A 23,975-nucleotide genomic window follows, 5' to 3' on the forward strand; every position below is an offset into this window, starting at 1 on the left:
CGGGCCAGAAGGAATACCAGGACGCGTGCCAAGGAATACCAGGCACTGACCAGCTGGCAAGTGTCTTCACTGACATTTTCTCTGACCCGGTCTGTATCTCAGGACCCTGGGACTGAACACCTACTTCTGCAACTGGATCTTGGAATTCCTGATGAACCGCCCCTGGGCGTTAAAGGTATGCAACAACACATCCAACACCATTAGCAACTTTGCTGACGACACGATGGTGGTATGACTGATCACCCACGATGATGAGGCAGCCTATAGGTAGGAGGTCAGAGACATGGCAGTGTGGTGCCAGGACAACAACCTCTCCCTCATTGTCAGCAAAACAAAAGAGCTGACTGTGGACTACAGGGAACAGAGGGGCAAGCACACCCCCATCCACATCGATGAGGCTGTAGTGGAGCGAGTCGAGAGCTTCAAGTTCCTCTGTGTCCACATCAATAAGGAATTAACATGGTCCACACACACCCACACAGTTGTGAAGAGGACACGACAACGCGTCTTCCCCCTCAAGAGGCTGAAAAGATTTGGCATGGGCACTCAGATCCTCCTAAACTTATACAGCTGCACCATTGAGAGCATCTTGACTGGCTGAATCACCGTTTGGTACAGCAACTGCAAGGCACCCGATCGCAAGGCGCTATAGAGGGTGGTGAGTACGGCCCAGTACATCACTGGGAACGAGCTCCCTGCCATCCAAGACCTCTATACCAGGCGGTGTCAGAGGAAGGTCCAAAGAATTTTCAGAGACTCCAGCCACCCAAGCCATAGACTGTTCTCTCTGCTACTAGTCTGGAACCAACAGGACCCTGAACAGCTTCTACCCCCAAGCCATAAGTCTATTAAATAAGACTGCTACATTTCTTGCACTGACTCTATGCACATACACTGGACTTTACCCAAACACATACTTACACTGACATCCCAACACACACACACACACACACACACACACACACACACACACACACACACACACACACTACATACGCCCACACACACATAGCATGCACACACATGCATACTGACGTCACACACATTCACACTCAACACATACGCTGCTGCTACTGTCTATTATCTTTCCTGTTGCCTAGTCACTTTACCCCTACCTGTATGTACATAGCTACCTCAATTACCTCGTACCCCTGCATATCGACTCGGTACTGGTACTCCCTGTATATAGCCATGTTATTTTTACTCGTTATTGTTATTCACTAATCACTGTGTATTTATTCCTTGTGTCACTATTTCTATTTTTATAACATTTTGTATCTTATCTTTACTCTGCATTGTTGGAAAAGGACCCATAAGTAAGCATTTCACTGTTAGTCTACACCTGTTGTTTACGAAACATGTGACAAATAAAATTGATTTAATTAACTTACAACTGAATATTCAGTGCAATCATGTCAGACATAACATGAGAGGGGATATCCATTTCAATCACAGACATTAGATGTCTATCTAGCCTGTACCTCTTCATTATCTAAAGGGTAATAAAATACCAGAGATTTCCCAAAACAATCAATGGTCATCAGGTGTGGTCATTGGTTCAACTCCATCTCGAAGGGCCATGACAAATATTGTAACTTGTGCTAGCTTGGTGGAGGTATCTCTCACAGTGCTGTGTCCATTAAAACACAGGTAAGAGATGACAGAGGAAGGATGTAAAAGGATGGATGAAAAAAGGATTGGAAGCTAAATTATGTAAGTCAGTCAGGGGGTGTGCTATGGTTGGGAATGCAATTTTCTACATAGATCCTCAACCCTGCAGCGTGACACGCATGAGAACCTGTGTTCCACCTCCAAAGGGTTAGAGGTTGGAGTTGGTCTCACAGATTAACTCATGATCCACGGCCCTGTAGAGGAGCGTACACGAAAGCCGGAGGAGAAAGCTCTCCATCACACTATACATTAAAGAACAGAGAGATAACCTGCTATAAAACGGCACAGCCCCACGGCTCTGATCCAGCATCATAATAAACCTTGGAACAGCGGTGCCCGTCATTCACAACCCGCCCGCGCTGAGACAGACACCTGCCTGTGACAGCGCGCGTGTCACAAATGAAAGGGAATGTGGGAGAGAATCGCATAATCACAAAGAGAAAATACACAAGGAAGGTCATTTTATTTCCCACATAAAAAGAGGAATCGTTTTGCGCCATATTACCATAGCGTGTCAATGACGGTAAAAAGTAATTATCCTGTGTTTGTGGGCAGAACTCAATCACATGTATATCTGAGGACGCATGGAGATGCTCTGCGGGAGCAAGGGAAACTATCTGTTTATATTTAGACAATTATCTTCCTTTACGTTCTCCCGGTCTGTCAGCGAGATTAAAGGAGCGCTAAGCCCCAGACGGCACACAGAGCGGGTGTGTGGACTCCTCTGCACACTGCAGCCACACCAACACTAATCCCACATCGTTTAACGGCCCGCCTCGCCCGCCTTTCACTAATCAAGACTCACATCTACCATCGTCCTGGCAACCCCGCCATCGAAAGGACATTTCCCCTCCCCTCACCTACGGACTGAACTGGTTTAAGACGTTCAATTCGAGTTTTTTTCTCCTCTAATTACTGTCAATAATGATTCTCCCTCAAGTGAAGTTCTTCTGTTTGAACCTCGGGTACAAAATGGTGTATCCACCCGCTAAGTGTTCCCTTTAATTTGCTGGTTAAGGGTCTTAAAACACTCCTTTCTAGATGTCTGTAAATTCCCCCACTCTTTTTGAAGCCCAATCGTCCCCAGGTGGCAAATCCTAATGATCCCAGAAAGCAATAGTATCGACAGCAAGCAGCAGCCATGTTGCAGAGTCAGAGCAGTAACCGCTTCACAGCGGGGCGGCAGGCTGAGCAGGGGCTTAGCACGGCTGGGCCGCTCTGGAGCTCTGACCAGACAGGCTGCTGATGACAATTAGCCCCATCATCAGCAGAAATACACACAGACCCAGCGATTCATCACCTCAAAGATCATCACATCCACCAGCTGCACTTTTAATTGGACAGGATGAGAGTGACCTTTTCTCTAATTGGACGAGGGGAGCATGACCAAGTTCTGCTTATGCATAAATACGGAGCCCAGGTGCTGTAACCCTGGTCCAAGAGGGGTGGGAAAAGTGTGGGGGGTGGGCTGGGGTGGCTGTGGTGTTGGCTGGGGGGTTCCAGTCAGGGAGTCGTATGTCCTGGGGGAGATAATTACATTTTGCTTGGAGCAGCCATGGGAGGATTAACCACTATAGACCAATAAAGCCCAGTGCTACTGTATGGTAATAACCCTGGATGTCCGTGCCCTTCACATGACTGGGATGTAGGGGGGACAGGACTGGAGGAGACTGGCTGGATGTGGCCTGCTCAGCACAGGAGCAGGACGGTGGGTGTGGGTGTACTGGGTGGTGGATTGCAAAAGCACAGAGTAGCGCTGGCACGGTTATTGTATAATTGTGTAACGGACGATTACGGATGAAGACCGTCACGAAATAAAATAACCGCCATAACCGTTTTTATTTATTTATATTTTTTAAAAATCTACTTCATATTCAAGTTGACAAACTTTACTCAAAAGCAGCAAGGTAAAAGTAAACCTGGTTTACATCTAACAGCCAATATGAGACGAGAGGACGCAAAACTAATTTTGTGTTTTGGAACGAACAGCTGACTGACGACTGGACGGCTGGGCATTCAAAAAAGATGACACATCATGTGCGGTTGAGTCCGTTTCCGCAGTAACATGGACTCTTTATAACGTGATTAAACGTTGTTGCTCCTTGACTCCTACAGAGTCAAGGCGTTGTAGCAAACAAGAAAAGTATGCTATTAGAATGATTATAACGGTGACTGCGGTCATTTGGCAGACAATAAACCGTCATCCAAACTTCCTTGACCGTCACAGTCCTAAGCACAGGTATACAGACAGTGTGGGTGTGACTTCACTGATATAACTCATTGGGAAATGGGATGATATTATGTTTAGCCTCTGTTTTGCCTAACAATCCCTCATATGACTGATATGTAGTCATTTGGAATACTTCTCAAGAGTCAAAGGATGAGTCTGAGGTCTGGGAATGACCTTGAACTCTGAACCCTGTCCCTTACCTTCCCAAAGACTGGGATGTCCACAGAGCCCCAGGTATCTGCTCCCCAGTGCACCATACCAGAGGCAAAGTCCGCCATCACTATCCCCATTACTGAAGTGGGGAGCAGAAAAGAGTGGAGGAAAGAGAAGACAAATCTTTTACCAATATATCGGACAATAGTTTTTGTAACTTCAGGCTATTTCAAGGTCATTTCAAACATTTAACTGAAAATGTTTGAGAATAACTTACGGACGGCGAATATGATTTTGTAGATGTGCACCATGGTTAAGTTGAGGAGGAGGAAGGAGAGGTTGATGATGAAGAGAGAGACGCACAGAACCACACTGATCCACTCCTGCAGTCGCTTACCTGAGGAAAACAGCAAATCACACAATATGAGTCACACAATTACAAAGACACTGGTAAATTAATAAAGCTACCGTACATTTGCACTTTCCTCTGTACTGTACAATAGTGCTGAGGACTACATTCTGAAGAGAGTGTAGAGTAACCTGTCCTGTGATCTACTGTGTTAATGAGCAGAGTGAGGTCAGCCCTGGTACCAGGAGAACGTCCACTCTCAGCTCTGTAGGGTCATTGGGTCAAACGCTGGGGGCGCCGCCACATCTGTGGGTGTCCGTCACAGTGTGTGTGCGTCCCATCAACCACAATGTTAAGGGGTAATCGGTTCGATGAAGACAAGTGTATGCCGAGGTTTGGGTTGTGACCCCTCATGTGCGGAGCACCGCTGACACAGCTCTAAACTCACAGGTCAGCTGTGACAGCGGAAAGAGATACGGTGGGTCGGACATAGGCGGGTGGAAGGACCACCATGTCGCCACTCTGCCCCAGCGGGCACGGAGACGATTAGAGGGCTAGGGAATCATTCAGCAGCCTACGGAGCAGTGCGGAGCTGCTTAAGTTAGAGGCAGCCACTACCGTACTGTACTGTACCTCATCACCACATCCACTGAGACTAGCCTGATCCCCTCTGCTTCCCCCTCTCATTCTCACTCTACCTCTCAGTTCTGATTTCCCTTCTTTTCTTCTTTTAACCTTGTCTCTCTGTCCATATCTCTTTCTCTCCTCCCTATTCAGCTCGTCTTGCTTTTTTCTTTCTATCTCCCTTTCTGCAGATGCAAGGCATCATGTGCCACAGTGAAGTCAAGGCATCTGAAAGTTTAATGACATTAGATTTTTCCAATGGAGTAGATTGGAGTGCCAGGAGGTTATGGGGTATTGATGAACGTTTTAATAGGGTCTCTCAGGCCCAACTAAACCAAGTTAACCAACCAGTCCAATACTCATGGGAATACGAGTTTCACACCTTCCTCTCATAAGACATAGAACTGGTCCTCAATCATCACAGGAGAGTTCACACACAACCCTTCACCTGTGTATTGCCGCCCTCATCTCTCACACGGCACCTGTTTACACTGTACTAGCCTAGCCATGTAGTGTTGATGGAGGAGACTGGAGTGCTCTTAGCTGTTATGAGCTGCTCTAAATGAAACGGATGAATCAAGTGAGAAGCATCCAGGTGTGCACGCTATGTATGGCGGCGAGGCCAGGTGTGCTGTGGCCAGCTGTGAAGGACAGGTGTGGGGCAGCAGAGGCTCCTGCAGAGGAATGACCTCAGAGACTGGCAGGCTTCTACCACTTAGCGACTGTCTGACTTCACTTCTTACTAGCCACTGATACAAACACACTCTGGGATGCTAACGAAATGTGTGCAAGATCCTTTCAAAGGACTGTAATTTTTGCAGAATGTGATCCAAAATGTAAGAGATGCTACCTTTTATCAAGGGGGGTGTAACCTAATAATACAGAACATAAATCACTGAATACTCTTTGATTGCAGTGGCCCATGAAAACTCTATGTAACAGAAACTTTGCCTTAGACTATGTCTAGATATACCATTTACAGCAAGGTTAAGTATTACACCATAGTTTTGTTGTCTCCACACTAAATATGACACCATTTCTACCACTCTGTCAAAACACAGGAGAGACAGACACCAGAGATTCACTACACAAAAATTCACTCTCAAGCATACTTTCATACTTACACAAGCAATCACACACTCCCCAACTACACACACATACACACACACACACACACTCGGGGTTGCGCAGTGGGGCCGCTGTCAGGTGATCTGCGTCAGTCCTTGGATCCTCCTGCTCCCTGGTGAGAGGAGAAACTAGGCCAGGCCTCGACAGAGCAACCGTGCGCAGCCAGAAACACAGTCCCCCTGTCCATAGGACCAGAGTGGTGTGCTCATTAATACAGTCCTGACAACAACACGCTCCCTGGCAACCCCTCTACCATCGCTCACACCAGCAGCCCCCGACTCTGCACGCTGGCATGGAATTAACCTGGGAGGGGCGGAAGATGAGGAAAGGGGGGTGCTAATAGGCTGAAATTAATCAACGACGCCTGATTCGGCACAGAGGGACAGCGCCAGCACCAAACAACACCCTGTGAATGCTAATGGCCTTCTCCTCTCTCTCTCCCTCGCTCAATCTCACCTGTTTACCTCCCACTCCACTTTACAGTGCAGCAGCAGAATGGGAACCATCTCTCCTGCCATAGTGACGCATCACACAGACACAGGAAGTGATTTCAAACCTCTCAATTCAAGGAATCTTGCACTATGAGTAGCTCGTGACATGGATCTCTGTGCAAGGATGTTTTTGGAAAATACATGAACCAGGAACCCAGGTTTTATATTATTCCTCCTGATACGTGGGTCTAATTGAGTGTGGTTGGGTTCTGCTTCTTCCAGGAAAGGCCCTCCGTGTACATGGCCTAGTCTACTGTACAGATGCCTTCAGTAAATCTGCAAGCATGTACCATGCCGTTGTGTGAATATTGAGCAGAGCCCGAGTTACTTATCAAAGTAGTCAATATATTGCTTGTCCTCTGGAAGTCATAGTCCTGTGTAAATAGATTCATGATTTGCATGCTTTCTGTACAGCACTTCGAAGCCTGCCCAGTATTACGCCTCTATCTAGTCTGGACAAAGGGATATTTTCTTCCCTCACTCCTGACTGTGTTGTCCTAAACGCCGAGGCCTTGTGTTCTCAGTACAGAGTCTCTTTGAAAGACAGCCTCTCACCTCCTCCAGAGTCACAGACAAAACGAACTCACACACCCAGAATGGCTGCCTTTCACAGCACAAAGACCGAGTCAGTGGTGCCAACATACCATGACAGCATCATTCTCTCTCTCTCCCACACACACGCACACACATGCACACACACAAACACACACAAACACACACACGCAAGTTCGCATACACACATTCACAATACAATTACAAACATTTATTCATAGTAATTACTAAAACATTACACATACAACAGTGTAGATAGATGCATAATTATCTTTATGAATAGACACCTCTCTGCTATTCTTTCTTGCTCTCTGTCTCTCTGTCCCCTGGCCAGTTCTCTGTAGGCCTATCTTCAGATGGGACTTTGGGAGGGGTGGAGGGGGGGAGTAGTAAAAGTGGGTCACATGCTTAGAGTGGGAGAGACTGAGAGAGCCAGAGAACGAGAAAAAGAGTGAGGTAGAATTCCCCTGATCAGGACGAACAGATCAGTCACAGGCCTCATTCCTTTCATCTGTTCTCAGTGGACATCTCATCCTGGGACACACAACACACACACACACACACACCACATACACACACTAAGCACCAAACAGAGAATCCAATCCTGCCAGACAAACTTAATACATACATTACCCCATGGACAGAACTGCAACAAAGAAATGAATGTGACAAATGAGACAGATTCAATGACTGCACACCAACACAATGGAATGAAAACCAATGAATGAAACAAACACCAATGAACGAACATACACGTGCACACGCACATACACATACACACGGCCCAAGTGAGTGGTATCTAGGCCTGGCTCCATGCTCCATCCTCTTTCCCCCATGGACATGGAGAGAAAGGAGGATGAACAGATCCCGTGGTGTGTGGGGGATGTCGACAGACCCAGATGAGGGCCGCAGATGAGTAGGGTGCCCGAAAGATACAATACAGTGTAACACACACACACACATACAGTACACATGCACAAACACACACACACAGTACACACACACACACACACACAGGACACACACACACACACACACACAGGACACACACACACACAGTACACACGCACACACACAGTACAGACACACACACAGGACACACACACACACACACACAGGACACACACACACAGTACACACGCACACACACAGTACAGACACACACACGCACACACACAGTACAGACACACACACAGCACACACACAATCCACACACGGATGCATGAACACATATAAATATTGCTAAATGGAAAGTGTGCTCTATACTAATTTCTGAACGTTTGGCTCTGGATGAGAGGAATTTGAAAATAATTCTCTATAATTCTCTATTGCTCCTCACTTGAATAATGAGCTCTATAAAGAAGGTATTTAAGACTGCATTTACATTAACTCAATTCTATGAGTTATCTGAGTAGACGGAGCTTTAACAATTCTAACATTCCCAACCCATTTCCAAGTTCAGCTGCATACTGATTGAGTTACTCCTGGGGAGGGAAATATTCTATTTAATAACAGTAATTAGACCAGTTTCCCACTGCCTCCATCCTCACTATAGCAAAGTCACCAGACGATACAGAGGACCGAAGGAGAGTTCTATCAAATATTAATAACAGGTTTTGCCCTAATGTATTTGGCAGAACCTGTGTGTATGTATGTGTGTGTGTTTGCGACTGTGCATTCAGCCTAATGTATTTAGCTGCCCTGGTGGGTGTATAATTGAGGAGCTCAGCAGGGGCAATGGCAGGTAGCCTATTTCTTATCGTCCTTTCTCTCTCTCTCTCTCTCTCTCTCTCTCTCTCTCTCTCTCTCTCTCTCTCTCTCTCTCTCTCTCTCTCTCTCTCTCTCTCTCTCTCTCTCTCTCTCTCTCTCTCTCTCTCTCTCTCTCTCTCTCTCTCTCTTTATATATATATATATATATATATATATATATATATATATATGTATATATTCCTGTCTCTCGGCCTCTCTCTATCTCTCCCACCACAACTCCACTTGGCTTTTACAGCAGCCAGCGCACATGCAGGAAGGCGTGTGCAGTCAGGTTTACAGTAGCACACAGCCTCTAATAAATGGCCTGCTCTTGTTTAATTCAAGTCTTCTGTATTCTTCCGTCTGCCTGAAACCGTTGGTCCACAGGCCCGGGCTGGCCCAGGTCGACCTGGGTCAGACCCAGAGTTCGGGTGAGTCACGGCCAGCACACTGAAATCCGCTTTCATGACCCTGGGGTCAGGAGTCCAGAGCCCTTCGACCCCTGGGGTGGGGTCAGCCTGGCAGAGTGGGTCTGATGAGGGGCTTCAATAATTCAGCAGCTCTGCCAGAGTACAGCAGGTTCACCTCTCTATTGGAGGTGATGGAGGTGGAGGGAGGAACTCTGGGTGTGGATGAGCTCTGCTCACAGACAGGGGGCAGTACTAGGCTAGTGGGCTATGCCTCATTCAGTCTGCGGTTCCACATGGCTGGGCTGGGTAAGGTTCTGTGTTGCTGGACTGAACTGGGCTGTGGTAGGACAGTGTTAAATTATGTGTTGCTATGGAGGTGTGCTAGGCCATTGTAAGGTTCTGTGTCACTGGGCTGGGCTAGATCAGTAGAAAATTATGTGTTTCTGGGCTGGGCTGGTGTTTGAGTGTAAGGTTCTGTAATGCTGGCTGGGCTGGGTTGGGCTAGTGTAAGGTTCTGTGTTCCTGGGTTGGGTTGGGCTAGTGTAAGGTTCTGTGTTCCTGGGCTGGGTTGGGCTAGTGTAAGGTTCTGTGTGTCAGGTTGGCAGGGTGCTAGTTTCAGTCAGACTGACGTGGGCAGGCTGTGTCAGGTGTAATGCTGTAGAGCAGCCTGTGAGTTCTGACTCCTGAGCTGCAACACAAACCCATGGCCCTGTGCAAGCCTGTGGAGAGGCACTGGATAACACACTCTCTGTCCTCACCCTCCACAGCTCTATACTACTCTACCTCTCTTTTTCTCAGTCTCACAGCTGTCTATACATTTTAAGTGAGAGTATTTTTTTATAAAAGTTCATAATAAGTGTGCACGTGCTTCTCTAATAGAGCTCTTCGCTACTGTAGCAAGAGCTCTTGTATTTTATCTTTATGAAATCCAAGTCACCTCATGTCACCTTCATAAATCCTTGATGAGAGACATTTTTGATGTTGTTTTGGTAACAAAGTCAAGACCAGACTTGTTATGAAAATGGTCTGTTGACCATAAGACTACTTTTCTTCACTGGCTCGGGCCAGATCAACTGCATGATGACAAGCTGTCCTACAGGACAGTAAGCTGATATGAGATTTACTCACCTTTACAGAAGGTCAGTTCAGTGATAGCTACATGATAGATAGGACACCGAACCAGAGACCCTCATGGTTACTCTACTTAATGTGTCTATCTAACAAACACTAAAACGTGTAAGAGATAAGAATAGGTAGGTATACAAAAAACAATACTTTTGTCTGAAGTTCAATGTATTGAGTGTCTGTTTGACATTCAAATACACAATTACAGTATGCAGTGGATAAGTGAGCACTAAATATACACAATATACATGAGTGGATGACTCAATAAAAACATGGTAATACCCACTCATGAGAGTGGCTGTGTTAGTAATCACAGAACGACCAACAGCTGTCCTAAGTCTTAACCCTATCAGTCCCGAGACCCCAGCAAAAATCTGCTTTTCATTTATCTGGCTTTCATTTATCTGCATGTCCAGCCCTTATATTTAGCCTCACAATTAAGTGTTTTACCATTTTCTTTTCAGGGCAACCAGGGCTACAAGTAGAACACAATTTGACATAAACAGTTGCATTTATGAGTTTTATTGACAAATGTCAATAAGGAAATAAGGTCCGCAAAGCAAAAACCTGATGAAAATGAATTTATATGAATGCTGTAAGTACAGAAATTGTTTGCTCACTGGGAAATGAATATCCAACTAGTCAGTGACAACTGTGTGGAGTTTGGAGTTTGTGACAGTAACTGTGAGCTTATTACAGTATTATGATCTTTCCTATGATCTTCTATGTAGAAGAACCCCTTACCTTCTAACGACTCTTGTGTGACTTGTGAGCGTCATAGAGCAAAACATGTTATATTTACATTTACATAATTTAGCAGATGCTCTTATCCAGAGCGACTTACAAATTGGTGCATTCAACTTATGATAGCCAGTGGGACAACCACCTTTTTTAAAATAATTTTTTTATGGGGGGTGGGGGAAGAAGGATTACTTTATACTATTCCAGATATTCCTTAAAGAGGTAGGGTTTCAAGTGTCTCCGGAAGGTGGTCAGTGACTCTGCTGTCCTGGCGTCGTGGGGGAGCTTGTTCCACCATTGGGGTGCCAGAGCAGCGAATAGCTTTGACTGGGCTGAGCGGGAACTGTGCTTCCGTAGAGGTAGGGGAGCTAGCAGGCCAGAGGTGGATGAACGTAGTGCCCTCGTTTGGGTGTAGGGTCTGATCAGAGCCTGAAGGTAAGGAGGTGCTGTTCCCCTCACAGCTCCGTAGGCAAGCACCATGGTCTTGTAGTAGATGCGAGCCTCAACTGGAAGCCAGTGGAGTGTGCGGAGGAGCAGGGTGACGTGAGAGAACTTGGGAAGGTTTGAACACCAGACGGGCTGCAGCGTTCTGGATAAATTGTAGGGGTTTAATGGCAGAGGCAGGGAGCCCAGCCAACAGTGAGCTGCAGTAATCCAGACGGGAGATGACAAGTGCCTGGATTAGGACCTGTGCCACTTTCTATGTAAGGTAGGGTCGTACTCTGCAAATGTTGTAGAGCATGAACCTGCAGGATCGGGTCATCGCTTTGATGTTAGCGGAGAATGACAAGGTTTTTTGAGGAGGGGAGCAACTCTCGCTCTCTTGAAGACGGAAGGGACATGGCCAGCGGTCAAGGATGAGTTGATGAGCGAGGTGAGGTAAGGGAGAAGATCTCTGGAAATGGTCTAGAGAAGAGAGGAGGGGATAGGGTCAAGCGGGCAGGTTGTTGGGCGGCCGGCCGTCACAAGTCGCAAGATTTCATCTGGAGAGAGAGGGGAGAAAGAAGTCAAAGCATAGGGTAGGGCAGTGTGAGCAGGACCAGCGATGTCATTTGACTTAATAAATGAGGATTGGATGTCGTCAACCTTCCTTTCAAAATGGTTGACGAAGTCATCCACAGAGAGGGAGGAGGGGGGGGGGGGGGAGGAGGAGGAGGAGGATTCAGCAGGTAGGAGAAGGTGGCAAAGAGCTTCCTAGGGTTAGAGGCAGAGGCTTGAAATTTAGAGTGGTAGAAAGTGGCTTTAGCAGCAGAAACAGAGGAAGAGAATGTAGAGAGGAGGGAGTGAAAAGATGACAGGTCCGCAGGGAGTCTAGTTTTCCTCCATTTCCGCTCAGCTGCCCGGAGCCCTCTTCTGTGAGCTCGCAATGAGTCGTCAAGCCACGGAACAGGAGGGGAGGACTGAGCCGGCCGGGAGGATAGGGGACATAGAGAGTCAAAGGATGCAGAAAGGGAGGAGAGGAGGGTTGAGGAGGCAGAATCAGGAGATCGGAGGGAGAAGGATTTAGCAGAGGGAAGAGATGATAGGATGGAAGAGGAGAGAGTAGCGGGAGAGAGAGAGCGAAGATTGTGACGGCACATTACCATCTGAGTAGGGGCAGAGTGAGTAGTGTTGGAGGAGAGCGAGAGAGAAAAGGATACAAAGTAGTGGTCGGAGACTTGGAGGGGAGTTGACCTGAGATTAGTAGAAGAACAGCATCTAGTAAAGATGAGGTCAAGCGTATTGCCTGCCTTGTGAGTAGGGGGGGACGGTGAGAGGGTGAGGTCAAAAGAGGAAAGGAGTAGAAAGAAGGAGGCAGAGAGAAATTAGTCAAAGGCAGACGTAGGGAGGTTAAAGTCACCCAGAACTGTGAGGGGTGAGTCATCCTCAGGAAAGGAACTTATCAAGGCGTCAAGCTCATTGATGAACTCTCCAAGGGAACCTGGAGGGCGATAAATGACAAGGATGTTAAGCTTGAATGGGCTAGTGACTGTGACAGCAAGGAATTCAAATGAGGAGATAGACAGATGGGTCAGGGGAAAAAGAGAGAATGTCGACTTGGGAGGGATGAGGATTCCTGTGCTACCGCCGCGCTGACCAGATGCTCTCAGTGTATGCGAGAATACATGGTCAGACGAGGAAAGAGCAGTAGAAGTAGCAGTGTTTTCTGTGCTAATCCATGTTTCCGTCAGCGCCAAGAAGTTGAGGGACTGGAGGGTAGCATAGGCTCAAATGAACTCTGCCTTGTTGGCCGCAGAACGGCAGTTCCAGAGGCTGCCGGAGACCTGGAACTCCACATGGGTCATGCGCGCAGGGACCACCAGATTAGAGTGGCAGCAGCCACGCGGTGTGAAGTGTTTGTATGGCCTGTGCAGAGAGGAGAGAACAGGGATAGACAGAGGCATAGTTGACAGGCTACAGAAAAAGGCTACAATAATGCAAAGGAGATCGGAATGAAATGAACTAAACATCTGGGAAAGCAAGAGAGCGGGGCCTCCCTCACTTACGTTTCACTGAAACACTCAAATATAACTCTCCCAACTTCCACTTTAGAAATTATAATTGTTGTAAACTATAGTGGTTCAATTTTTTCTAGGAATAGACTCTAACTTGTTACAGTATTCTTCCGTGAAAACTGTCCAGGGCACCAAATCCTATGACGCCATAGCCAACTAGCATGCCAGCCTCCAATAACACAGTTTAGCACCAATACTCGGTTACAACAAACCACCAGTGTGTTAACACACCAAACAGATAATTTGTGTCCGTGTCTAACGTTGTGTAAAGTTTTGGGTGAGTTTTGACAGTTTGAGTGAGTACTTCGTCAACTTATTCAGCCAGTTAGTTAGCTAGAATAGTTAGCATACTAGCTAGCCATTGCGCTCTGCCAACGAACCAACCCCTCCTCCCACGGCAGAGAGCCAAGCTAACGTTAACTAGTCACCCATGTCTCGAATTCCCTTGAACGACTCTGGTTACCAGTATGTAAAAACAAAACAAAAATAAATGTAGGTTATAACTTACCCTTAGTAGCTACTGTTAGCCAGTTAAGTGCAAAGCTAGCCACTGAATCGATTCAGCCAGTTCACGTCTGTCCCAACGGAGAGAAAGAGTCTCCAAATATTACAGCTAGGTCGTTCCAGCTATTGTTTAATTAGCCATCCAGGTAGCAACAAGCTAGCTACATTTCGAGTACAGTAGCTACTAACTACCTAACGTTAACGCTTCAGATAATGAGGTTAGAAAAACAGCTGAATGGTAGGTAGCTAGCTGGCATAATTACAGGTACTCTTAAGCGTGAAATAACATAGGAAACAACTATCCACAGTTGCTAATAGTTACCAGTAGCTACCCGCTAGCTAGCTAGCTAGCTTTATGTGTGTATTCATGGGAGTCTCAGCTTTTTATAGATAGCTTTTAATAGTCTGTTGCTTTTTGTTCAAAAGACCTGGCCCCGGCCCTTCGGGGTCCACCCTTGTCTCACAAACACTACTCTAGCTCAGCCCCAGTTAATCACACAGACTAATCTACTGATGCAGAAGAAATAGACAAATCCAATGGTACAACCCAGAAGTCTGTAGCTCAAACACACTATGTTTAAAAGGGGTTAGAAGTCCAAAACCCACCACTGTTATGGTGGGACTCATTGAGTTAATCATGTGAACCTGACTAAATCCATTGTGTAACTGCAGAGCAGCCTTCTATCTAACCTACTCTGTGTGAACTATGTGCAGTGGCTAGTTGATCAGTCTATCTGATGGTAACCACACCTTTAGTATCTATAAATGGAAGATGTTGAATAAGTGAGTCATAGGAACAGGCCTGAGACGTGGACAAGGGAAAATATTACTATCACAGTCTAGATCACTTACAGCCAGGGAAAATAGGTCTTGAGGAGGGCAATTTTCACTTAAAATGTATGCCAAACAAAAAACATTGATTTCAAAGTTTAACAAACCGTACAACTCTATGTTTTTTGTGTCCACGTTTTTCAAAAACTCTGTTAAATATCTGCTCCGAATTAAGATTCAACGATGTGTCCAGCTATGACATGACACATTGACTTTGAAAAAATATATTTTGGTTATTGAACTACAGTAAGTGAAGTGGATTTACACCCGATAACAGAATTGCGGTAACAGAATTTCATCATGGGTCCCTGATCTGTACTACACAGAAATGCATAATTGTGGATATGAAAGTCATTCTCTTCATGGTGATGTATCCTAAATAGGTACAAAAAGGTAGAAATATGCAAAATCCTCCTTTGCATATTTGGGTATTATTCTACACACTGGCTATTATTTTAACCCCCTAGAGTCGATGTCCGCACCCCTGCGGAAATCTAATTAGCATAATAAAAATTCACCATACAAAATGTGTCCGTTTAAGCTATAGATATCTGTTTTTTTGCATTGGATGCATCTCAATCCACCGCATCAGTCGATGTCACATTTCCGCATCTGTGGTGAAAAGTGACAGAGCTAGAGCGGTGTTTGTCAGAACATGAGCCATCCCGAAAATCGGTCTTCTCACAAAATATTCTGTAGCGTTCGAACGGTTTGGCTGACAAACTAATATGAGATGTGACTCTCACGAACACGATGGTGTTCTCCGTTTCGCTCTACGACCCCCACAAGCCTCTTGGGACTCGTCTGAAGTCAGTACAGCCGATCTGCCAACTTCAGTTTGGGCTACCAGTTGAAAAACTGTATGGAAGTATATATGGAGACTGTTTAGTGTCAAAAATAAGGGGTTAAATTCACTGAACAAAAATATAAACGCAACATGTAAAGTGTTGGTCCCATGTTTCATGAGCTGAAATGAAAGATCCCAGAAATGTTCCATAAACACAAGAAGCTTATTTCTCTCAGATGTTGTGCACACATTTGTTTACATCCCGTTTAGTGAGCATTTCTCCATTGCCAAGATAATCCATCCACCTGACAGCTGTGGCATATCAAGAAGCTGATTAAAAAGCATGATCATTACACAGGTGCACCTTGTGCTGGGGACAATAAAAGGCCACTCTAAAATGTGCAGTTTTGTCACACAACACAATGCCACAGATGTCTGAAGTTTTGAGGGAGTGTGTAATTGGAATGCTGACTGCAGGAATGTCCACCAGAGCTGTTACCAGATAACTGAATGTTAATTTCTCTTCCATAAGCCACCTCCAACGGCGTTTTAGAGAATTACAACCGCAGACCATGTGTATGGCGTTTTGTGGGCGAGCAGTTTGCTGATGTCAACGTTGTGAACAGAGTGCCCCATGGTGGCTGTGGGGTTATGGTATGGGCAGGCATATGCTACCGGCAACGAACACATTTTATCGATGGCAATTTGAATGCACAGAAATACAGTGACAAGATCCTGAGGCCCATTGTGAGGCCCACATTTTTTAAGGTATCTGTGACTAACAGATGCATATCTGTATTCCCAGTCATGTGAAACCCATAGATTAGGGCCTAATGAATTTATTTCAATTGACTGATTTTCAGATATGAACTGTAACTCAGTCAAATCTTTGAAATTGTTGCATGTTGCGTTTATATTTTTGTTCAGTATATTGTAAAAAATGTAATTAAATGTCTCCTGAACTTTCTTATATCGCTCAGATATACACTACATGACCAAAAGTAGGTGGACACCTGCTCGTCCAACATCTCATTCCAAAATCATGGGTATTAATATGGAGTTGGTCCCCCTTTGCTGCTATAACAGCCTACACTCTTCTGGGAAGGCTTTCCAGTAGATGTTGGAACATTGCTGCGGGGACTTGCTTCCATTCAGCCACAAGAGCATTAGTGAAGTCGAGCACTGATGTTGGGCGATTAGGCCTGGCTCGCAGTCGGTGTTCCAATTCATCCCAAAGGTGTTCGATGGGGTTGAGGTCAGGGCTCTGTGCTGGCCAGTCAAGTTCTTCCACACCGATCTTGACAAACCATTTCTGTATGGGCCTCACTTAGTGCATGGGGGCATTGTCATGCTGAAACAGGAAAGGGCCTTCCCCAAACTGTTGCCACAAAGTTGGAAGCACAGAATCGTCTAGAATGTAATTGTATGCTGTAGCGTTAAGATTTCCCTTCACTGGAACTAAGGGGCCTAGCCCGAACCATGAAAAACAGCCCATACCATTATTCCTCCTCCACCAAACTTTACATTTGGCACTATGCAATCAGGCAGGTAGCGTTCTCCTGGCATCCCCCAAACCCAGATTTAGACAGGGCTTACACTGTTATGGGAGCTCTGCCCCCAAACAAGACCAAATGTAGTTGGTCCGGACCAAATCTGAACCAATCATAGACGTCTATGTTTCTCAAGTTTGGACATCAAATTACAGCACAGTAGAGCTCAGTAGAGTACAGTAGAGTAGAGTTCAGTACAGTACAGTACAGTAGAGTACAGTAGAGTAGAGTTCAGTATAGTAGAGTAGAGTTCAGTGCAGTAGAGTACACTAGAGCAGAATTCAGTACAGTACAGTAGAGTAGAGTTCAGTACAGTACAGTACATTTCAGTACAGTAGAGTATAGTGCAGTACAGTAGAGTAGAATACAGTACATTATAGTTTACTCAACTCTAGTGTGCTCTTCCGGGCCTCCCGAGTGGCGCTCTAAGGCACTGATCAGTGCTAGAGGCGTCACTACAGATCCGGGTCCGATCCCGTGCTGTGTCGCAGGCAGCCGCGACCAGGAGACTCATGAGACGGTGCACAATTGGCCCAGCGTCGTCCGGGTTAGGAGAGGGTTTGGCAGGCTGGAATGTCCTTGTCACACCGTGCTCTAGCGACTCCTTGTGGCGGCCGGGCACATGCACGCTAGCTTCGGTCGCCAGCTGTATGGTGTTTCCTCCGACACATTGGTGCGGCTGGCTTCCGGGTTACGCGAGCAGTGTGTCAAGAAGCAGTGCAGCTTGGTGGGGTCGTGTTTTGGAGGATGCATGTCTCTCGACCTTCGCCTCTCCCGAGTCCGCATGGGAGTCGCAGCGATGGGACAAGACTGTAACTACCAATTGGGGGTAAAAAGTACAAACAAACAAACAAAAAAATTTACTCTAGTGTGCTCTACTGTGTACTGTACTGAACTCTACTGTACAGTACTGTACTGAACTATACACTTTTCTTTACTGTACTGTCCAAACGTGTGAACCCAACTGTGGGTTCTGACGGGATTTTGAATCACTAAATAATTAATCAATAAATGTGATATCAGTAAAAACACTATAACTAATTGATAGGTCTATTTTTCAGGATGGAAAATTGTTGAAAAATTTAAAAAAGTATATAGACTCTTAGTTTTCATTTGACACACAATTTGACATGTTCCTATGAACTTCACATGTTGGTGCTCATTGGTCCTTTTACATGGAAATGACCAGGAATAATGTGAGAACACACACACACATACGATTGAAGGCAGTAATCAGGAAAACAGAAAGTATACAAAAATCCTGTTACTTACTGGAGAATCCATAAAGTGGGATAAAAAGCACAAAGAGCAGTCAGCCATGCATGACAAACAGACATATGGCAGATAGATACGTCCAGCTGTTTGCCTGTCCTGGGCTTGCTGTAATGAGCCTTAGCCTCCATTGAGCCGACCAAAGCCTCATCAATCCCGTCCTGTAGCTAAGCCTCAACATGTCCACAAACACAGCCCTCTCATTCTAACCACTCTTCGCCTACACCTCAACACATGCCTGCTAGGTCTGCTGCCATGGACCATGAACCCCTGACATACCTCTCCTCCTACTACTACTGTCCCAGTCTCTCTCTCACTCTGTGTCTCTCTGGAACACTGTATATTTTACATTTTACATTTAAGTCATTTAGCAGACGCTCTTATCCAGAGCGACTTACAAATTGGTGCATTCAACTTAGGATAGCCAGTGGGACAACCACATCTTGATCACAGTAAGTACACTTCTTCAAACAAGCAGCTGTGAGCAAAGTCAGTGCAATCAGGGACAACTACATATCGATCACAATAAGTACATTTCTTTAAACAAGTCAGTGCTAGCAGGTGAAATAAGTCAGGTGTTAGTTTAGACAAAAGACAGTGGTAGTAAAGGGGGGGTAGAAGGATTACTATAATACTATTCCAGGTATTCCTTAAAGAGGTAGGGTTTCAAGTGTCTCCGGAAGGTGGTCAGTGACTCCGCTGTCCTGGCATCGTGGGGGAGCTTGTTCCACCATTGGGGTGCCAGAGCAGCGAATAGCTTTGACTGGGCTGAGCGGGAACTGTGCTTCCGTAGAGGGAGGGGAGCTAGCAGGCCAGAGGTGGATGAACGTAGTGCCCTCGTTTGGGTGTATGGTCTAATCAGAGCCTGAAGGTAAGGAGGTGCCGTTCCCCTCACAGCTCCGTAGGCAAACACCATGGTTTTGTAGTAGATGCGAGCTTCAACTGGAAGCCAGTGGAGTGTGCGGAGGAGCGGGGTGACGTGAGAGAACTTGGGAAGGTTGAACACCAGACGGGCTGCGGCGTTCTGGAAAGTTGCAGAGGTTTAATGGCACAGGCAGGGAGCCCAGCCAACAGCGCGTTGCAGTAATCCAGACGGGAGATGACAAGTGCCTGGATTAGGACCTGTGCCACTTTCTGTGTAAGGTAGGGTCGTACTCTGCGAATGTTGTAGAGTATGAACCTGCAGGATTGGGTCACCGCTTTGATGTTAGCAGAGAACGACAGGATGTTGTCCAGGGTCACGCCAAAGTTCTTTGCACTCTGGGAGGAGGACACAATGGAGTTGTCAACCGTGATGGCGAGATCATGGAGCGGGCAGTCCTTCCCCGGGAGGAAGAGCAGCTCCGTCTTGCCGAGGTTCAGCTTGAGGTGGTGAACCGACATCCACACTGATATGTCTGCCAGACATGCAGAGATGCGATTCGCCACCTGGTTATCAGAAGGGGGAAAGGAGAAAATTAATTGTGTGTCGTCTGCGTAGCAATGATAGGAGAGACCATGTGAGGATATGACAGAGCCAAGTGACTTGGTGTATAGAGAGAATAGGAGAGGGCCTAGAACTGAGCCCTGGGGGACACCAGTGGTGAGAGCACGTGGTGCGGAGACAGATTCTCACCACGCTACCTGGTAGGAGCGACCTGTCAGGTAGGACGCAATCCAAGAGTGAGCAGCGCCGGAGATGCCCAACTTAGAGAGGGTGGAGAGGAGTATCAAAGGCAGCAGATAGGTCTAGAAGGATAAGAGCAGAGGAGAGAGAGTTAGCTTTAGCAGTGCAGAGAGCCTCCGTGACACAGAGAAGAGCAGTCTCAGTTGAATGATCAGTCTTGAAACCTGACTGGTTAGGATCAAGAAGGTCATTCTGAGAGAGATAGCAGGAGAGTTGGCTAGAGACGGCACGCTCAAGAGTTTTGGAGAGAAAATAAAGAAGGGATACTGGTCTGTAGTTGTTGACATCGGAGGGATCCACAGAGAGGGAGGAGTGAGGGGGAGGAGGAGGAGGATTCAGCAGGGAGGAGAAGGTGGCAAAGATCTTCCTAGGGTTAGAGGCAGAGGCTTGAAATTTAGAGTGGTAGAAAGTGGCTTTAGCAGCAGAAACAGAGGAAGAAAAAGTAGAGAGGAGGGAGTGAAAAGATGACAGGTCTGCAGGGAGTCTAGTTTTCCTCCATTTCCGCTCGGCTGCCCGGAGCCCTGTTCTGTGAGCTCGCAATGAGTCGTCAAGCCACGGAGCAGGAGGGGAGGACCGAAGGGGACATAGAGAGTCAAAAGATGCAGAAAGGGAGGAGAGGAGGGTCGAGGAGGCAGAATCAGGAGACCGGAGGGAGAAGGATTTAGCAGAGGGAAGAGATGATAGGTTGGAAGAGGAGAGAGTAGCGGGAGAGAGAGAGCGAAGGTTGTGACGGCGCATTACCATCTGAGTAGGGGCAGAGTGAGTAGTGTTGGAGGTGAGCGAGAGAGAAAAGGATACAAAGTAGTGGTCGGAGACATGGAGGGGAGTTGCAGTGAGATTAGTAGAAGAACAGCATCTAGTAAAGATGAGGTCAAGCGTATTGCCTGCCTTGTGAGTAGGGGGGGACGGTGAGAGGGTGAGGTCAAAAGAGGAAAGGAGTGGAAAGAACGAGGCAGAGAGAAATGAGTCAAAGGCAGACGTCGGCAGGTTAAAGTCACCCAGAACTGTGAGGGGTGAGCCATCCTCAGGAAAGGAACTTATCAAGGCGTCAAGCTCATTGATGAACTCTCCGAGGGAACCTGGAGGGCGATAAATGACAAGGATGTTAAGCTTGAATGGGCTAGTGACTGTGACAGCATGGAATTCAAATGAGGAGATAGACAGATAGGTCAGGCGGAAAAGAGAGAATGTCCATTTGGGAGACTGTGTATATGGCTCACTCACCCACCCAAACATTTAGTGACTTGGATAATCTCTGGATCCCAAATGCATGGACAATCCTCAGAATAGTTATCCATAGTCATAGACTCAAAGAGTCAAACATGCAACTCTGGTTTTACAAAATCATGTCCCTTTCATCACTGTGCTGTAACGGTAACATCAGTCTACCCTGAGATATGTCAGTCCATTAATGCTACAGATGGATACAGTTAGTAACCTCTCAGAGACCTTTATAGGAGATCATGGAATGGAATCAATGTTCTTGTGAACACCTGTGATGATGTAGGGTACTGAGATTTGGTTATGTGTTACTTCCAGGCCAATGTTGGTCTAATATCACACACTAATAGATTTCCACTTCCCTCTCTCAGTAATGCTGTCTCACAATTCTTTACTAAGCAGAGTAAGAGATGAGTTATAAACTGAGAACCAGCTTCACATCTGGCCCAAAGAAAACGCAAGGCCATCTCCAATCCCCCATTAAGAAGAACTTGCATTAATTACTACATTAACTTATTAACTATGCACTCATCACTCCATCCCTCTATACACACTTAAACAGTACAGTAATTAATCATATTTGCCAGTAGCAGCAGCATATGTCTAAAATACTTTGTGTGTTGCCTGGCATTAGACAAACACACTCAGGAAAATGGCTGGCTATTCCTTCTATGACAAAAAAGTCTTACCCTTTTACCCAATTTTTAAACATTGTTATAGGCTAGGCTATTTCATCTGTTCAATAACAGGTGTTTATGTCATCCCTCTATATAAACAGCCTATTACAGCTTTGGTGCATCATCAGTGGCTAGGCACGCGTGGTTAGGTGACAGTCCTAATCTTAGTGAGGTTTAGTGTCTACTCCCCAGCTCATTGTCTTACCAGGAGAGTACATTTACATTTACATTTTAGTCATTTAGCAGACGCTCTTATCCAGAGCGACTTACAGTTAGTGAATACATATATATATTTTTTTTATACTGGCCCCCCGTCGGAATCAAACCCACAACCCTGGCATTGCAAACGCCATGTTCTATCAACTGAGCTACATCCCTGCCGGCCATTCCCTCCCCTACCCTGGACGACGCTGGGCCAATTGTGCGCCGCCCATGAGTCTCCCGGTCGCGGCCGGCGGCGACAGAGCCTGGATTCGAACCAGGATCTCTAGTGGCACAGTTAGCACTGCGATGCAGTGCCTTAGACCACTGCGCCACTCAGGAGTACAGTTTGGCAAGTTGTCGGGCCCTGGCGTGCTGCGGTCCCCAGTGAGGCGTCGTGCTGTGGGCAGCCGCACCGTGCTCATTCCCATTAGGATCCTCTTCTTCCATAGACCGATGACGGATCTCTCTCTCTGACAGTAGTAGGCCTACTGCCACTTCCACCGCAATCCTCCCTTCCATTCCCCCGGGTTTCAACTAAAATGCATAAATCATGTTTTTTTGTTGTTGTTTTTAAACGAAGACAGTTATTTGATTGCTAGTGAATGTTTATGTCAGTGTGGTGGAGTGATGCTCTCCGCACCGGAGCTAACCAATAAAACCCAGAACTACAATAAGGATGAACCGCCTCTGACACACAGACCTATTGTCACGACTTCTGCCGAGGCTGCCTCCCCTCCTTGTTCGGGCAGGCTTCGGCGTTCATCGTCATCGGCTTACTAGCCACTGCCGCTCCATTATTCATCATTCCATTTGTCTTGTCTTGTCAATCACACACACCTGGTTCTTATCCCCTCATTAGTCCGTGTATAAGTGTTCCCTCTGCCCCCCTTGTCCTTGTGGGTGATTGTTTATTTGTGAGAGGAGTGTAGCTCGGTGGAGCTACTCGTACCTTATTATTGCCGGGGTAGATATTTCCCCTGTGCCTGTTGTTGTTGGAGCTACCATTACCTTGTATTGCCAGGGTAGATTTTCCCCTGTGCCTGTTTCGCTTGTCGCTATTCAGCGCTATTTGTGTACGACGGAATAAACTCTGCATTCGGTGATTACCCTCCGGCTCCTGACTCCTTCTATCACAGTCATCACACCTATATAACGGCAGCTACTGATTTCCCTTCGTCAGATTGATCCAACTGTTTATTTCATTCTTCAAAGACAACAAACAGCCTAGTGGTTCTATAAATAGCATACAACTGGAGCATTTTATAGCGGTGCTTTCATGTTCTGCTAATTATTAAAACTTTTTTTTTATCTCTCCTTTATTAAAGCCGAATTATGCTTGATCTGACAATGTGGTCGGAGGCTTTGTACAGAGGGTTTGACGCAATTGCGGAGCCTCTGGAGGCTTGCAGAGGCCAAATCAAGCTCCATACCGCATCGGCTTGCGCCTCTCAAATTTTGTAACAACGTGGAGGGCTCCTTATAGAGCTCGCTAGCTTGTAGACCTAAAACCTTGAAATGAGTTACCTCTGGTTCGTTCAGAATTGG

The 23,975-nt window shown here is 46.4% G+C and overlaps 1 pseudogene across 1 annotated transcript in view; it reads right to left on the bottom strand.

Moving 5' to 3' along the window:
- The window catches only part of LOC311137531 (plasmanylethanolamine desaturase 1-like), a 36,693-nt pseudogene extending 13,123 nt beyond the window's left edge, over positions 1-23,570 (bottom strand). Inside the window, exons 1-4 of the transcript in view lie at positions 23,553-23,570; positions 22,764-22,964; positions 4,332-4,451; positions 4,102-4,193 (exon numbers count right to left, since the gene is read on the bottom strand). The product of the transcript in view is annotated as a plasmanylethanolamine desaturase 1-like (transcript). The remainder of the gene's footprint in view (positions 1-4,101; positions 4,194-4,331; positions 4,452-22,763; positions 22,965-23,552) is intronic.
- Between the last annotated feature and the right edge of the window lie 405 nt (positions 23,571-23,975).

Source organism: Coregonus lavaretus (genome assembly GCF_964263955.1).
Source record: "Coregonus lavaretus genome assembly, chromosome: 11".
Classification (NCBI taxonomy): Eukaryota; Metazoa; Chordata; class Actinopteri; order Salmoniformes; family Salmonidae; genus Coregonus; species Coregonus lavaretus.